Here is a 19,478-nt window from a genome sequence, read left to right as displayed (position 1 = left end):
AACAGCTAATTCGGTTATTGTATACACAGATGTGCACAGTTCATCACATTTCAGACCTGTTTCTACACATGCTTTAGACGAAACGTTTCACGTATATCGAGTACTTACAGCATTTGAACAGCTAAATCGGTTATTGTATACACAGATGTGCACAGTTCATCACATTTCAGACCTGTTTCTTCACATGCTTCAGACGAAACGTTTCACGTATATCGAGTACTTACAGTGTTTGAACAGCTAAATCGGTTATTGTATACACAGATGTGCACAGTTCATCACATTTCAGACCTGTTTCTTCACATGCTTCAGACGAAACGTTTCAAGTATATCGAGTACTTGCAGTATTTGAACAGCTGATGCGGTTGTTGTATACGATGATGTGCATACTTCATCACATTTCAGACCTGTTTCTATACATGCTTCAGACGAAACGTTTGACGTATATCGAGAACTTGCAGTATTTGAACAGCTAATGCGGTTTCTGTGTGCACAGATGAGATTCGTTCACCACAGTTCTTATACCAGGTTCAGAGAATCGTTCTACGAATGGTATAGTTGTAGACGTGTTGTAATGTGTGGTACAATTTATTTTCGCCTTGTTCATGATAAAGAAAATTTCTTTTTGCTTTCTGTGGAGTAGTAAAATGAATGCCCAGGATGATGCGTTTAAATGTAAGCTGGCTACATAACACATTTTGAGCAAAATACATCTCTACTGAGAAAAGTGTGTAAAATAAAACAAAAACTTAGGGAATTAAAAAATGTATTATTTTTAATCATTTTAATTGTATTATTAAGACAAATTAATTGTATTATTTTGATATCAAAATACAAAACAAAATTATTTTGTTATAGCAGCCTATCTAAAGAGATAAGTTAGTTACTTGCTAGATAGAATCATAGATTTTCGTCCTTTCAAAAATGTGCAATAAACTAACATATTTAAAAAAAAAAATTCTTTTTATGTAATTACAGACGATATGCGGACGTACCTATAGACTACAGTCGGGCTGACAGTTTATAATCAACGGTTCTCCTTTTCCAACAAAATCTCCACCAGTCCCATTGGTTAAGAGGTCAATATTTAACGCGGTTGTAAGCTAGGCATATATGATTGACCAACAACAACCGAGTCATGGCCATGAGCTGCATAGACGCTGCTTATATCCAGCTTCTCTCAATATGCATATGAAAGTCAGACGGATCGGCAATCCAAAACAGGTTGGACAGAGTACAGAGAAAGTGCCGCCTGCCTTGACACGTCTCGCCTTTGTCAACGCCGCGGCGCGGCGCGTCATAGTTTGTCTGTTTGTTCGATAAATACAGAGGTAAGAAAGTCAATTTGGCGTAACCAAGTGCGAAGTGATAGGTCTAACAACGAATATTTCTGGAAAAATGAATTATCGCCAATGCACTCCGCAGTTACCTATCTGAAGTTACCTTTACAAGGAACTAAATTACGTACGCCATTAAAGGCAGTAAATTATGAAACCGGTCTCGTGATTGATAAGCTATCAGAGCACTCGAACCTTTCAATGAAACAACAGCTCATATCATTTGACCTCGAAGGACCACCATTGGGTCTTATCAATCTAAACTCATAAATCAACTGACTCACTGGAAAACTAGAAATGTATTTTTAGGTTACGTCTGTTTTATCGGGACGATTAAACTTGACTTGTGGCCTTTAATGGCACGTGTTGTGTAATGATTCGATCCAACCATTGGAAGGTGAGGTATTTCGGTAAGGGCTCCCCTCATCCTGACCATTCTTCACGATGATTAAGACGACTGGCCGTAGTAGAGAATTTAACAGCCTTTGGGAAAACGATGACCGGCTGAAACCGCCGGATCTTCGACCAGTGTAAGAGTAAGCAAGGATTCTAAAGTTGTAATGACCATATTTTATCAATAACATCAATCTTATACTGTAAACTAAATGTCTTGGAATATACTCATTATTCTGACAATCATCTTGAGTTTGAAGTAAAATTTTGGAAACCTTTAACATGAAATTTCTAAATAATTTTGCAGGAGATTCTCTCATGGAAAACATACATGAGAAGTAGCACCAAACGTAGATGAAGAACCTGTAGTATAACTTATGTTAATTTCTTGGCTTAGCGTCTATCTAAAAGAATCTTGATCTTAGATATATAAGTTTCTTTTAACTGTATATTCTGCATTTGTAAAGAGTTTCTGTGTCATCGCATTTTAACTGAAGTTGCCTCATCATCAATATAGGACTTTTAGCAGTATTACGATTCTTATTGTCTATTATCTTGCACAAATAGTGTGTTACGGAAAATAACGGATTTGATCTCTACGAAAAGTTTCAGATAAACACTTTATACATTGTAAAAAGAACATACTTATACTTATCTTCAGAGTAAAAAGAACATTGTCACGTGACTGACTCGAGTATTAATCAATTGGGTCGAGAAACATCGTGCTCATTAAGAGTTAATTGGTGGTACGTGTCACTAGACTGTCAATTAATGACGCTTTCTAGAGGTGGTAGGTAATCTCAGCTGTGCAGTGTGTATGTCTCGGCACATAACTATACTGTAAGTTTTTTCAACAGTTTAGCTAGTTTAATAGTTAGCACTTCCTAACCGATTCCTTCAAGGAACAATATACTAACGTCTCATAAACGACATTCAAGTTCCACATTGATTGATTGAATGTCTTTGAAAAACTATTATGTTAAACTCTGTACATATGTAATTCTTTATTGATTGCCGGTTCATTCGACAAACCTGTACATTGGTGTGGATAACATTATTTTTTTGGCCAATTGGCTTGCTGATTTTTTCCTATCCCTACAAAAAGATTGTCCATTTGCTTAGGTGTTAAAAGGTGAGAGTTAACAATAATGTCCTGTAACTGTACAGAATCCCAGAATAAAAACGTGCTTGTAATCTTTAAATTGACTTCCAATACTATATTGAAATCATGGGATTTATGGAAATCCCATGATTTATGAATCCCAAAATCCCAAATATTATCGAAATCCCAAAATTTATGGAAACTACTTTTTAAATGAGGCCAAACTTGGCAGGTGATTCTCATGGAAAATATATACTAGTAATATTACTTACCAAGTACAGTTATTTGGGAGGCTGCGAATTCTAGAATGCATAATGCATATTTATTTGATCAGACGGAAGTTACCAATATCATCAATTACAATGGAAAACGCAATGATAAGTAAATTAGAATTTACTCAAATTGAGGTGGATTGATAACAATTTTATTGCTGCCTGCTTTGAAGGATAAGACAAGTCAACCACGTCGGTCACCGATCAAAGGAGCAGTCACGATAGCTGTTGCGGATATCAATGGTCTAGGAGAAACTGACTCTCTGGAGTAGATATAATTCTCGATTTTTTATATTTTTAGATCATTTCAAAAGTTTTAAATCACTCTCTTTTCGTTTTAGAACATTTATTTCTACATATCCCTTGTCAGATCTTCAACTGCGTTCAATTATACATGTAACTAGTAACATTTAAAAAATGACGTTAATTTTATCTTGATTATACATTTTAAATTCCAACACAGACAAAAATTTTGCTGAAAATTTGCTCAAATAATTTAAAACATTAGTAAATTATTTTGTAGTCTTTGTTATATATTTTTATCTTATTTCGTTTAGTGATCTTCTCCGATGAAGTATCAAAGTTTTCCGATTTAGTCTTTTCACTGTTTTAACACATCAACAGCAATCAATAGTTATTTGGAAAGGAAACGATTTAAAGCCGTTTGACAACTGTCATTTAAATCTTTTATGAGACAATATCGGAACTGGTTTGTTAACATGTTTAAACATGTTTCGATACTTTATCTGAACACAAAAATCATTTACAATTTCAAGATATTTAATTGGCACAAAACCTAACGAGCTTAAACGTTATTGATTCCGGATTCCACGCTGTTGATGGATTACTTTTCCAGGAACTCATTAAGACTGATTGTAGTAGTTCTACACACCGCCTTATAACATACCCTCCTGAACAAACTGGACCTTAAAAAAAGAACAGCTACGTGGAGGCCCAATTTGTAACGTCCCACTTTTTCAGAGACCACTAAAAATCAAAAAGTCCAGTTTGTTCTATCTGCCAAATAAAATTGATTGATTATCTGAACTATATAGATAGTAATATTTGTCAATCGTCTAGTATATAACCAATCTCCAAGTTTACTGGGTAGCTGGATGTCAGGACCATGCTACAAATTCTGTATCTTTTAACTTACGTTATGAACTTATTAAATAAAAACAGATTATCATATAAAATCTCTCACTTTTTTGGTAATAAAGTAGAATCGCTTATTTGGACTGAGTATTTCTGAATAAACGCGCAGTTCAATCTTTGATGCCAATACTTGGCAGATAGTATTATCAGTCAATAAAAGTTAATCTCGAAATGCCATAAGCTTCATTGTTGGTGTCAAGATAGCTAACACCTAGCCAGCTGTTTAAATGATCACATGCTACTTTATTGGGTGTAATCCACGGCCTCTAGTGTTTTATGGTGTTTTGGTTGTAAGTTACATAAACTAACAGATATGACTGTAAACGGCTCAGTAGAGGATAATTTCACACAGATTCATGAGAACTTAACGGCTTCAAGTTTTATGGGATCTCTTTTACTATAGGTAATGTAATGTAATCTGAGGAGGAAGAATGGAGCTGAAGCCAAAATATGCACTGGTCTCTAGACGAAAGTGAAATCTTCAAAAGGGAAAAGTGTTTAAATTGTTGTGATTCATTAAACTGTTTCCATTTTTTTCAAAAACAAAATTAATGACACAGCTATTGCAACTTCTAGCTGTAGTAAAAGATTAGATAATATTGTATAACTTGGACAACACTGGATAACTTGTAGCTGGAGTAAAAAATGAAGTAATTTACTTAACATTTTCACATTTCGAGACTACAAAATATACTTTAATTTTATTATTTAAAAAATAATTAACCGATTAAACGGACGACGTTTCGTTGATTTAGAGTGTTTAGCTAGGCAACAGGCATCTGGTCAAGTCAGTGAGAAGGTTTTCCCGCTGCGTACGTGATTTGAATGCGCATCTCAGTTCATTAACCTTCTATGTACATTAGTCAGTGTGCTCTCAATTCCTAGGTAAAAACAAGGAGGTTCGAAACTCACTTTCTTCAAGTTCTCTGTTCTGAGCAATAGAAGAGTTCATATTATAAAATCCATGAACTGGTGCACAGTCCATAATGGTTATACATTTCTTAATTGCAAACTAAGGAAAGTTAGGTACAAAAAGCTTAGATAGATTTTTACGAGAAGTATGTGTTATGGTACGTTTCCATCATAGTCTAACGCAGTGGTTCCTAAACTATTTCAACCTACGTCTTCCTGTCATCAGTTCCTATCCATAAAATTTCAGTACTTTAGGTGTTCTTGGTGAAAACAAGGTATTCTGAATGATTTTTGATTGATATAATATTGTTTCTGTAATGTGGACTTTATGCAATTATAGCTAGTTAGGAGTTATAATTGGTGGAGGTCGGAAAACATGCCGCAGAACTTAGAGTTGACAACAGGTCTAGAATAATAATATTTGATTTTGTATTAGGAATTGACCAAGACAAAGTCACGTTTTCCGTTTTTGCGATTCTTTTCGGAAAATTTTAGATTAAATACGAGTGTTTTCAGCACACGATTAGACTATCTGAATTTCCTGTCAGCAATATATGCGAGAACGAAATGTCATTGGAAAGAGATCCTAACTGCAGAAATAAACTTTTAAAACCTGTCAATAATTCATTCATATAACTAAAGCCAAGCAATAAAGAGAAGGGATTTATTTTTGTGCCTCTGCCGTATTTATACTTGGAGATATAGCATAGGCATACTTCAGGATTAAAATGGTGGAATGTAAGTTTAAAAAATAATAAATCTAATATTGAACAACAGAAACTGTTAATAATTTGAATTTTGCTATATCATTGTTTAATGGATTTGTTGAATGAAACGTCTTGTTATAGTTATTTGAAGATTATATAAATATTATTTTCATGTCTAACTAATTGTTATATGGGTGTCAAGCTAAAAAAACCAAACCTGAAACGAAGTGCAGATGCACCGTTACGGAATGCGCTAATATTGATTTTTTGTAAGTCTCTCGCCTTGTGTCGTGGGTATAGTGTGGTACGAGAAATGTATTTGTGCAGTCCATAGTTTGTGATTCTCCACGCAACTATGAATTCTGAAGTGCATACTTGAATTTTTTTATGTATATCTACTCGTATTTTGTTGTTAATTTTTAACTTGGCACCATAATTCCTTGTGCTTGCTTAATCCGATGTATTAAGCCCTGTTACACCTGAAGAAGAGGAATGTACATCCTTGAAATATAGCGTTTATCATTGTAACACACAACGATGGCGAATGTCCGAAATCACGCCTTTCATACCAACCTTCGTCAAAAATAAACTTTAAGTAAATAGCAGAGATTAGACCTTCTAATCACTAGTTAACAGTTACGGCTAGGCAGTTAAGCTGTAAATGAATGTCGTTTAGATAAGACAATTTTCCGACCACCTGTGAAAAAAGGCTAGTTTAAAACATTAAAAAATCAACGACTATAACTGGTTTTATATAATTTCATTGTGCATATTTATGGTTGCATTTTTCCATTTTGTTTTTTAGATGCATTGTATTTTAGGCAACCTGTTTATAAATGTGATGACTCAATTGGTTATTATGTACCAAATGGGTGATGAAATAATGGGGTTGGTTGATGAAATCACCGAGGTCGTAGAAATAAATACTCGATTTGCAAAGTTTACTTATAAGTTTAGTGATGGGCATTAAAGCCTACAAGCAATACTTCTAGATGTAAAATTGAAATAATGTCTTTCCACGTTGCTGCCAAATTAGGGTAATAATGAACTTAAATGATATCTTGGGGGCGGGCTTAATGGTTTCGATGTTCATTGGAATTTTGCCTACCAACTTAATCATTTACTAAAAATTTAAAATTAACTTCCCTTTACGTCAATGTCGACTCACACGCGCGGCATCAGCATCTTGGCTCGATATTGCAGCTGTAGTCGGAAAAAAGGAAGATTAGAAGTCTAGAACATGAAATTTAAAAGTACTCGAAGATTAAAACTTGAACTCAAAGACTCGAAGTAAGAAACTCGAAGTCAAACTCTCGGTAAGGCGCGCGAGGAGTTGCACGGCAGCAAGATCTTCAGCTACCAAGATCAAGAGAGAAAAAATAACTACTCGTGCAAATTAGGTTGACTGAAGAGACTGAATATTGTAACGAGTAACAGGGTTGCGATAACGGTACAATTGTTTTTCTTCATGTATATAAAATAAGTAAGATAAATGTTTTAGAAGTAATAGAATTTTCGAATTTAAAGGGTATCAAATGTGCTAAAATATGAAACAAGTATTTCTCAGATCATATTTGTCTTATCTTTACACCAAACCATCAAAACATAAATAAATTTCAGCTACACCGGCGGTATTCGGCGGTGATATAACTATTATTTACGTGTGTTTAACGGTCGGATTTAGCTGTATCAAGATAAGGAAAAAGTTATTATTTAGAAATTTTTCGGAAAAACCCCTTATGAAGTGGGCTCTCCCACTTCGACCTAAACCAAAACTATCGCAGCTGTCAAGCGATCTCTTTCTTAGAGGAAATTCATTCATCGATTTCACAAAAAGCTGTTGTGTGCTTATACAATGCAAGTTGACTATGGACTCCTGCACTAGTACATTTTGTATTTTTATATTAAAAACCGTTATTATTCCATAATCGCATTATGTTGTTCTATTGAACTTTTCACTGTATTTTTTATGTATTTATTGTATTAAACATCAGGTGTACTACGTTTAAACTTAACATTCAAGGACCTTTAAATATATACGGGATATCCAAAACTATTCTATGAAAATCCGCTAGATTACAAAAATGACAGTATTTTTACTATTTATATCTTGTTTAAATTTCAGTTTGTCTCTCTGTTTTCTGTAATAGGAAAAAACGGCTTCTTTAAAAGGTTTAACGTTATACAGTAATATTACTATGTGGCATGGAAAAAATGTATTGAGTGTTTGTGTATTTAATAGATTTCATAACTTGCTGATAAAAACAATATGTTCACAGATTTGAAATTTTACCTCATAGGTCTTGTCTATCTGTTTTTTTTATAACGCATTATCATAATAAGTAAAAACAAGACAAGTGTGAATTACTTATTTTTTGTGAAAGCAATTTTACTATACAGAAATATATTTATTTTTTAATCAGAATCTTATTAATGTTGTTCCTGGGATGTTACAGACTGTGTAAAGATGTTCGGAGTAATACTTGTTATAGATTCCTTTTCGAGCGATCAAGATGACTAACTGCCTCATCAAACTGAACGTTCCGACGGAAGATGCTCACTAAGACTTTCGGTTCGAGATAACGTTCAAAGAAATCCTACGTTTGGTTGAATAATGTCGAGTGGTCTGACATGTTTATATACATTTTTTATATACATATACATACTTTATACATATTTATGAAATTATAGTTGTCAAATTTTTAAATAAACCTAAAAACGTAATGTCTTAATTTCCCTTAATGGCCTGCTCGAAAGAATCACGTTTTCGATCCTCCGATGCAGCCACATGAACCGTAGTTAAGATGATCAATAACTCGGGTTCCTGATGGCCTTAACGAGGGAATCACGACTTTGAACCTTTAAGGCAGACACATGAACTTCAGTTTTAATAGCTCGGGTTCTTGATGACCTGCTCGACGAAATCACGACTTCGAGCCTTCGAGGCAGCCTTGTGAACCGTAGTTAAAATGATCAATAACTCGGGAAATAATTACGACTTTAAACCTTTATAAGGCAGACACACGAACTTCAGTTAAGATGACATTGATCTGCTCGAGGAAATCACGACTTCGAGCTTCCGAGGCAGCCTTGTGAACCGTAGTAGTTAAGATGATCAATAACTCGGGAGGGAATCACGACTTTGAACCTTTATAAGGCAGACACACGAACTTCAGTTAAGATGATATTGGTCTGCTCGAGGAAATCACACTTCGAGCCTCCGATGTGTACGGTACATTGACGTAAAGGGAAGTTAATTTTAAATTTTTAGTAAGTGATTAAGTTGGTAGGCAAAATTCCAATGAACATCGAAACCATTAAGCCCGCCCCCAAGATATCATTTAAGTTCATTATTACCCTAATTTGGCAGCAACGTGGCAGCAAACTTGATCAATAACATGGGTTCTTAATGACTTCGATTCTTCGAGGCAGCCATGTTAACTTAGGTTAAAATGATCAACAGCTCGGGTTTTTGGTGATATAAATTGCTTATTAATCTGTTGTTCTCAAAACTGGATATCATAATAGAGATCACTGAATAAAGAATACATTTCTAGAACTGAACTGTCTTTTGGTGACCAAATCTGAATTATTGTTCAATACGCAACACATATACCGAAAAGTACTCATAAATCAGTGTACAAAATTGTTACGGATGTCTGACAGCTGATAAGATTATTGATGTTTCGAGTCTGTCGACTTGATTATTGATACCTTGTTTACTACGTCTTAAGATCTACTTTTGAGCTTCCCACTTGAGTCATATACAATGTCCTTGTAAATAGTTTTAACCCGTGGACTTTTCTGAAAAGCAGATAATATCAGTAGATATGGGTCAAATTTAGCCTTTACGCTGTACATTCATGTATCAATTACATTGTTAAACTAATCTGTATCCTCCATTGACTATTTTCTTATCGTTACTGATTTTCTTATCTTGGTTTTTATGTAAAACACGAGTGTGTGGGGAAGTTGAAATTATAGTTTCATGTTTTAAATAAACTTAAAACGTAAGGATTTCCTTCCTCAAAACAACTTTCCAAGCACAATTAACTTCTTGAAATAATTTAGTCTCACTTTATTTCCAGTTTCAACAGCGTAGTAATGTTTAATTATCTTCAGTTTAATCAGAATGACACAAGCCATGTAAGATTCTATCAATTTTTTAACATAGGTAGTAAAGCAATTTGTCACCCAATATTAACCACTGCAATATTTCGATTTGCTATTTGGATATTCCCGAAAAGAACTAACTCTTGTCTTCTGATTGATGTGTTCTGCGATTTATATTTTAGTCTTGGCGTTTGAATTACGAGTTGAGAAAAATATTAATTGCTTAAAAACTTAGCGAGATTTTGGATTATTTACAACCAATTAAACGTAATTTCTCCAAAGTTAAGAATTTTTTAAAGTTTAATCGGCCGCTATATTGAAACGAAATACGTAGCAAGCTGGCCAACGAACTTAGCCGAGACACGTATAAGATCAATTTTTGTCCTAAGATTCAACTTATTTTATATATAACACATTTTGAACGGGGAGCGGTTTTCGGTTCTGTGGATCATGATTGGTGAAGTTAAGTAGAAATTGTCCTTAAGTGCTTCCACGAGGGCGATTGCAATAGGCTGATTTTTATACAAAATCTACATAAAACACCTGTGACATCCAAGATTATCATCGTGGCTATTATGTTTATTGTCTTAAAAATCTTAATACAAGTAAATAAAAATAATTATGAAATAAAATTATACCTAAAAATTAAATGAAGTAATGATTTAACTATTACAATCCAAGCAAAGTGACGAAAATGTCTAAACACATTTTATGTTAGTTAATAATAAGATTTATTAAAAAATGTTCGCTCTAAAATAAATATGGAAAGGAGTTTAAAATCCACGGAAAGGAAAAGGGCTGTGAATCATTCAAAAATACTATATTATTAAATCAAAATACTACAATGCCATCTAGGCAAAGTTGAAGAAAATTTCTAAACCCATTTTAACAGAACTGTTAAACAGAATCTTAAAGAATTCACTCCACACTAATCTTTGTTAAATTCATTTTATCCCTACTGCTGAGATATATTCCGGTGAATCTTAAATACATATGTCCATACGTTTACTGAAAGACGTTAATTAAGCCCTAATATAGCATAATAATTAAATGTAAAAATGGTTACTGTTATTGGTAGTCGGACAGGTATGTTGGTATGATTGAAATTGTTACACACCTAATTTTAATTCTTATTGAGACCTTCTTCGCACCAATAATGTCAATCAAACACTGATCAAACACTGGTCATAAACATAAAAAGAGATACCCACGCAAGAGCGGTATCAATGTTGAGTAGGTAGTGGAAGGAATCAATTTATCATTCTTCATTGTAACTTTGTGTGATTTTAAAAGTTTTCTTTTTAATGTCAAATGAAGTTTCTGTAATCATATCCACATTGTGGATATCTCCTTATTGTACTAAAATGAAGCAGAAATTGTCTGAAAAGACCTGAAGTTCTCTATTCTTTTGTCTGTTTGCAAGAGTTTAATGTGTTCATGTATTGTAAATAACTAATACTTTAATAACATTCACGGCGTAGAAGTATTAATTGTCGTTTAAACTTGTATATCAAAAGCGGAAAATATAATAATATTTATTTGTTTCTAAACGTGGCTGTTATTTCAAATGTTTGAATCAAACAATTTTGTAATAAGACCATTAGTACAGAATAACTTGTGATTTAAATTTTAATACTTTTGGCACTTTCCTTCTCATAGTGAAATAGCAAAATAATCAAATAATAATGATAACTGAAATAGTTCTATGACCTCTAGAAACATGTATATGTTTGATAGTTACGATCTGATTTTACCCAACCATGTATATCATACACATTCTTATGTATATGTTTTTAAAATTGAAAACCTTTGACATAATTAACCAGCTATTGGCCATATTAACAATTATCACCTTTTAAAGGTGAAGAAGGAACTAAAATAAGTAATTTTATCATTTCACGTAATGCAATAGAAAGAGCTTGGGATTTATGGTTTTCAGACTCAACTATTATTAAGGTATAAATTTGCAACAAAATTTTGTGGAGTTAGATGGAAATAAGCATTTCAGGAAAACCCTCCAGAGGTAGCTTTTTTGTAAATTTTCTGTAAAATATATTAGAAACATATCCGAAAGTAGATTTCAATAATTAATTAACTCCTGTATGAGATGTTTAACGAATATCTTGCTGACTAGCCAAGTAGCAAGTGTGAAGTACAATATTACTCACTTAGTGTAAGGAGGCCCGACCTCTCAAGTCCTCGCACCTCTCTCCTGCTGCCCTGATACTTAATGAGATGATAGTTTATCGAACGACACAACGATGTAGACGGAGTGGAAGGTTCGCGGGGACGTGTCGTTGTGCCGGCGGCCTCAAACCGACTACTGACAGATTGTCCCTGCTTTACTACCTCTGTACTGAGGCTCCCACCCGTGACGGTCTGATTGTCTGTGTCACGCCGCGCCGTAGATAAGGTGGTCGGAGGCGATGAATGAACGATCTCGTGATTGCCTAGGATCAATGTCACTGATAGTGGAAGAGAGGAGGATATTACACGTTTTGGTTCAAGTTCACCTGGAGAATCGAGTTTATATTTTCTATGCATGGTTCACACTGTGGTTCTATATATCAGGTTCGATGAATGAACGATCTCGTGATTGCCTAGGATCAATGTCACTGATAGTGGAAGAGAGGAGGATATTACACGTTTTGGTTCAAGTTCACCTGGAGAATCGAGTTTATATTTTCTATGCATGGTTCACACTGTGGTTCTATATATCAGGTTCGATGAAGGCTGTGTCTAACCATGCATATGGTTCACACTGTGGTTCTATATATCAGGTTCGATGAAGGATAGCCAATCTGTAACTTTTGGGCCGTTAATTATAGTGGTGATTTGTAGACTTAATTCATATTGAAAAGTTTCCAATAAGATTACAATGTTAATAGTTAAAATAACATGATATCGTTTTTGTAAAATTGTTTTAATAAACCTTGAACAAATAATAATAGAAAATTAAAGAATAAATAAGAAATGTAACGTCGTTTTAAAATAAACGGACGATTTAGTAACTACCAGTTACCAGCGGTTCCGCACGCAATTTCATTTTCAGGGACATCAAGAAAAGATTCTTTTTGAGTGACATTCCAAACATCCGGAGATTCCAAACATCCGGAGATAAGTGATGGTCCCTGAAAGATATTCAAACCTATTTTAATCTATTTTAGATTAAACGTGAAAGAGCAGTTTTTGGGACTATCTCTTATTCACAGAGTGAAGGAATTTTAAGAAGTGCCTATAAAATAACTTAAGTTTCTCTTTAATATTCTATGACTTTTTATCGATTAGTTCCAACAATTTCAGTAATAATTAAACTATTTTAGCCCAGTTTAGAGGAACCTAAAAGTCAAAGTAACTTAGTTTTCAATTCAAAGCACTTATGATGTCATGAACGGTGGGTCTCTTTGTAATTTTTAAACAGGAGTAGGCATACTTTAGGTACATATTATTGCAGTGGGTAATAGTTTTAGATGTTAAACAAAATTCGTTGTCCTTTTTATTTCTAAGTGTTGTGTATACCTATATAAGCAGTTCTGTTAAGAATAAATTACATTTCTGACATCATGATAAAGTTGGCCTTGTTGCCCTGATCTATAAAATTTATACATATGCAGTTTTGAGAACCATAATTCTGTAAAAAAAAAAAAAAAAAAAAAAAAAAAAAAAAAAAAAAAAAAAAAAAAAAAAAAAAAAAAAAAAAACAACTAAGATGGGTTTTATAACGTTCTTTAAATTTGTAGGAAAAGTAAGATAGTAATTTTGTCTTGATATCTGCATTGCACTACTGAACGAGAAACTGGATAGTTAATATTTTCTAAACTTTCGTTAAAAGGGTACTGTAAAACTTCCAGTATTACTATCTGAATGACCTCTCTACTCAATAGTGATTACAGAAAAGGTTAAATAGTGATACGACGTGCTGTTACTTTTAAGCTTACAGCTTAATTAAACATATAATTGTGTTGTCACATCAGTGTGTGTTCTTGTTGTTTACGAAGAACAGTTGATTACAAAAACACATTTACTATCTGCTGATTAAGTGAGTTTTAAAGACCAGTGGGACGTATCTCAGGGTGATATCTCGAGAAGTAATTAAGCTATAAACTTGAAGTGCTGCATATTTTGCTTGGCTACAGTGATAGCAAGATGGAGGGTTCTGGCAAAAACTCCTGTCTGTGTCTGACAGATGATTGTGTCTCTGTTTTTCCGCTGGATATCTCAAGCACGAACTCAGCTATGGATTTGGAATTTTGCATGTAACTTCATATCTATATAGCTAAGATCGTGTTTGATGATAGGTGTGTATGATGATGGCTGAGTTGTTAGGTCGTTGTCCTTACAAGCAGCCCGCCTGCCCAGCCGTTGGGGGTGGTTCGGAAGTCACAATCTGTTGGTCCCCAGGATAAGTGTTAGAGAGTTCTTATTAGACCTAACTTCGCCTGTTAAAATAAGACATTCCTTGACTTTTTTATTCTATGGGATTTGGCTGAGAATTTTGCATAGTTCAAAATATATCTCGAGAAAATTTGTTCATCTTTCCTTTTTAATTTTGCACGAAACTTAATTTTTACTCACACATGAATAGTTCTCCGTGCTGCATGGACAAGAACGGTGCATGTCCATTCATGTGATTTGACCGAGCGTTCGTTATTGAAGCCTGTCATTTAGTAGACTTGTAAATGTCTGCCTTGAGGTTGTATTTTTTTTATGTCTGATTGCCTGTCAGTCTAGGGAATGATTTGAGATATATACTTGAATTGTGCAAGCGCCTTCAGCGCAGCCTATTACGTGTGGTATCGCCTTTTCTACACCTTGCAAGTATATAATTCGATATTAAATTTAAAATAGAGTTAATTATAGTTTCAACTTTAATTTTAATAAACTGCTCAAAATACGTGTCAAATATAACGTTGTTTGAAAACATGTTAGGTACTTTTATGTTGTGGATTAGAAATCGCAATTGCACAAATGTTTCGACAACTACTGTAATTACTTTACATTACCCTCGCTCACCCATTATCCAATTAATGGTTTACCTATACGAGAGAAAGCACCCGGCAAGATGGAACTGGCGACACTTCAGTCGTCAGTCAGCTGGTGAAATAACCGCTACAGGGTGGCACCACGGAGGAATTCAAACGAAAGTGACGATTCGACGCAGTATATCCCGTCATTTCATTAGCCCCATATCACTTAAACGTTAGAGCTTAGTAGTTGAAGGGTTTGACTTGCAATATTTTCTCTAAAGTGAAATTGTGAAAGTAAATTGTAATTAGAAATGGTATTTTCGACTTTTTTATACTACTGTTGGATTAAATTATAAAAAATAGTTCTTGAGTTTACAAATAACAGGCTTGTTTACCACGCTTTGATTGTAAGTACACATGCATTAAGTTAAAGCTCACAAGAGGCATATACACACAACTAGGCGAGGTTTGGTGATATGATATTGATATTAGTTTATTCTTATGGTAAAAGAAGTTCTTACCGTTACTGAAACGCCTTAAATTTTGCATCAGGGGCGTTTTTGGGTAGTGAATGGGTTAACATTTTCAGTGGAACATTGCCTAAAGTAACTAGTAAAGAACGATCAAAACTGAGTTAAGACATAAATATAAAGTGTATCTTTAAGTGTAACATGTATTATATCTTAAAAAAAAATATTTTACTCTAAAAACAGCGTGCTCACACACACACATATGCTCCAGAAACAACAATATATTTTAGGAAGTTATGGTTAAGTGAGACTAAAATTATTTTTGTTAGCTCTCTCAGGCATTCGTGATACAGACCCTCTAGAATGTTGGTTTTTGTGTGTGACAGGTTCTGTCTCGAGATGTGTTTTTCGCCATAAATGCGTGGCACTCCCAATATGCTGTCAAAGCCAAGATGGCGTTATTTAAAAATATGAATAATTCGAATATTTTATAGAACCGAATGCATAGTAACACACTAGGATCATGAGTTTTATTTACAAAGAAGACGTTCACTTAATTAATAGATGGCCTGAAAAGTACTCGCTTACTTTTACTTTAAACTTCACCGTGTACACTGTCGGTCTAATAATTCGCACCAAAGGCTACACTGTTCTGATTCACTGCCGACAGTTGCGATTCAAGGTATTACATATTGTCCATTTTATACCCATAAATACCTGGTATGGTGTTTACGTTTAATTCATATAATGAATAAACCGTTAGTTTTCGTGATTTAATCGCTGTATGCAATCTAAAATCTCCACCCCTCATTGTACAGTTAGCAAATATTTGCTCTGAAAAAGTAATTCAAATGATTCCTAAAAAGACTTACGCTGGGCATTTGAGTTTAGTTGGAACACAATTCCTAATCAACAGATTATATCAACTTCACTGAAAAATGTACTAAAGAACCTTTCCGCATGTTCCCACGGTTAATTTAGTAGTGGAATAAACAGGTAGTCATGATTCAATTAAACCGATATTATCTGCTAATTTGAGACATTACAACTCAAAAACCAAATTTTAAAGGGGTAATATCACACTTATTTTAAAGAATAATTAATAAGAATATTTGGCAGTGAAAATTATTATAAAGCCAATCATACACTCGTTATTTGATTTGATTATATCTGAAATTTGGTTATATCTGAAAGTATATAACCACTGCTCAATTGGCAAGTGAAAGTGAGGTTATGAAAATACAGTTGAATGAAGTTGTTCAAAACTGTAACCAACAAATCAGTAAGGAGAGTAGACCAGTTGAATCGTATTGTTCTGTGCTCGTGAACGGTTCCGTGGGAGGGAGTAGTTCTCCACTTCCGACCCGGTATGTATCGGATGGTACAGTACAAGCCACGTCATCCCAAAGCAGAACTGCATCAGCTCCGTGTGCTGAGTTGTCTTCTACCGACTCCGGCGACTTTCATGGATTTGACTCGGCTGTTACATTGGACGGCCTAAATCGTAATAATAGGTGGAATACTGTGGTTGCCAAGAAAAACAGAAAACTGAAGATCAGTTCTAAGAATCAGAAAGTGGTCATCGGCGATAAGTGCGATAACCTAGTTGGTAATAGTAACTTGAACCAAAACAATGAGATTAGAAATGATAATTATTTAGAGGTTAAAATTAAGAAACCCCTTAAACCTAGGTTTGACCGACAAATAAACTCGAAAAGTAAAAAATCAGTTAATTTTATTATAGGATCTGCGACAAATGATAGGAAACTGACTATAGTTGAAAAGAAGAATTCCTTTTCGTCTCTAGGCTAGGTGAAGACGTTGTTTGTGAATCTCTCAAGGACTACATGAACTGTAAGGTTAAAGGTTCCTATGAGGTAAGCCAAATTAAAAACAGATACCCGGGTTACAGATCATTTAAAGTAGATATTCCCCTCTCTCTGTGGGACAAAGTCTATTCACAAAACTTCTGGCCTGATGGAGCCTATGTTACTAAATTTAACTTTTCAATTCAAAGTGAAAATAGGCCTAGGTCCAGTGGTGCTTCTGGACATTTTTTAGTGAAAGGAGAAGGTTCAAACACTATCAATTAACTAGCTTAAGAAATGACCAAGGCTTAAATCCTTCATTCGGCCTATCTAGTGTAAAACAGGATATTATAAATGTAAACTCTAACACGTTAAATTTACATCACCAAAATGTACAGTGCCTGTCTAATAAAATTATCTGTAGAATTGAATCTTGACTTTTTATGCCTCACTGAGCATTGGATGGCAGAAGAAGAGCTGAAGCAGTATTTGTATATTAACAACCTTAAATTGGCCATTAGCTTTTGTAGATCTTCTTCTAAACATGGTGGTGTGGCCATTTACACGAAGTACCGCCCGTCTCATTTGAAGGTAATGCATAATTTTAACAAATTAGTAATAGAACTGTAATTGCTTGTGTAGAACTTTTAGATTTTAACATAGTGCTTTTGACTGTTTATAGAAGTCCAAGTGACAATTTTGAATCTTTTCTTAAAGTTATGGAACAAGTTTTAAGTTACTTAAACAGATGAACAAGGACTCGATTATCTGTGGAGACTTTAACCTTCATTTTACCAGTCAGGATAAAAATTCTGAATTTTTTATAAATCTGTGTGGAATGTTTGGTCTAAAAATGAAAATTTTTGAGCCAACTAGAGGGGTTAACTGTCTGGATGATGTCTTCACTTCTCTCCAAGACAACATTGCTGTCTCGGTTGAGAACTTCCACGTCAGTGACCATTTAGGACAACTTGTTTCCGTCAGCCCTGAACTTGAGACTGCCAAACCTAAATCTGAACCAGAACTAGGTTATGTAAATAATGTTTTAGTAAATATAAATGACGACTCCATTAGGATATTTAAACACTATTTAAATAAAGAAAATTGGAGAGATGTAATTTTATCTAATGACTCAAATACTAGTTTTAATTTATTTCTAGATACTGTAATTTATTATTTTAATTTGAGCTTTGTTAAAAACCGAAATAAAACTAAAGCAAACTTACCATTGCACAAACGTAGAAATCAAAGTAACAGTACAAAGTGGTACACTGATTAAATAAACAATATTAAAAATAGGCTAGACTTGTTATATATGTTATCCAAATCAGGGCTAAATCAACTAACACTTACAAACTTATGTACTTGTTAGTGGCAAAAAGCACTGTATCGTTACAAGAATAAGGAAGCTAAAAAGAAAGCAAACAGAAGCTATATTGAGGAATCTTGTAATCAGACTCGAGCCTTGTGGAATATTGTAAATAAAAACAAATCTAACGGTAATGTAGGCCTAAATGCTGTTACACCTGATGATGTAAATACTTTTTTTTGTAAATGTGGCAAGTGAAGCCAAGTAAAAATCAAGTAATCTATATATATAAAAGAAAGTCGTGTTAGTTACACTATTTATAACTCAAGAACGGCTGAACCGATTTGGCTGAAAATTGGTAGGGAGGTCGCTAAGAACTGGGAGAAGGACATAGAATACTTTTTATCCCGTTCCCGATTCAGGATTCCGCCCCACTGGTCTCTAAAAGTTACAAAAATACCCGTAAGAAATGCATTGCAGCAAACATATGTTATTAAGTGAAAGAGCCTGTTCAAATTTAATCAGCTGTTCTTTATAAACATTATATAATGCGAGAAAAGAAATATATGTTTATATAATTTAATTACTATTTTTAAATTTCTTTACACCTATAGCTTGAAATCATAGAGTAAAAAAACTGTATCTTGAAAAAAACAATTGCCTGAATTCCAAAATGTAAACAAACAACTGTAAATTTGATTGACACTTTGACAGCTGCCTGTGTCATTTTTCTGGGTTACTCAGTCAAACAAAATGAAATCATGGCTACTGACATATAGATTGTCCTTTCAGTTTTACTTAATAATCAGTCAATCATGTAGTGATTTTTTTTTACCTTTGCAATAATCTGTTGGTTTTAAAAAAAGACAAACAACTTATTACTTCGATTGCTTTCGGTTCGGATAACTTTGTTTCGCACGAAATTAAACGATTTGC

At 34.0% G+C, this 19,478-nt stretch overlaps 1 protein-coding gene across 1 annotated transcript in view; it reads right to left on the bottom strand.

Moving 5' to 3' along the window:
• The window catches only part of LOC124353991 (putative inorganic phosphate cotransporter), a 52,060-nt gene extending 39,708 nt beyond the window's left edge, over nt 1–12,352 (bottom strand). The window contains exon 1 of the mRNA XM_046804099.1: nt 12,157–12,352. The gene's annotated coding sequence lies outside the window, so the exon portion shown is untranslated. The remainder of the gene's footprint in view (nt 1–12,156) is intronic.
• Between the last annotated feature and the right edge of the window lie 7,126 nt (nt 12,353–19,478).

Source organism: Homalodisca vitripennis, chromosome 2, assembly GCF_021130785.1.
Source record: "Homalodisca vitripennis isolate AUS2020 chromosome 2, UT_GWSS_2.1, whole genome shotgun sequence".
Taxonomy (NCBI): Eukaryota; Metazoa; Arthropoda; class Insecta; order Hemiptera; family Cicadellidae; genus Homalodisca; species Homalodisca vitripennis.
Note: the sequence above shows the minus strand (reverse complement) of the source record. Positions and strands in the feature narration are given on the sequence as shown.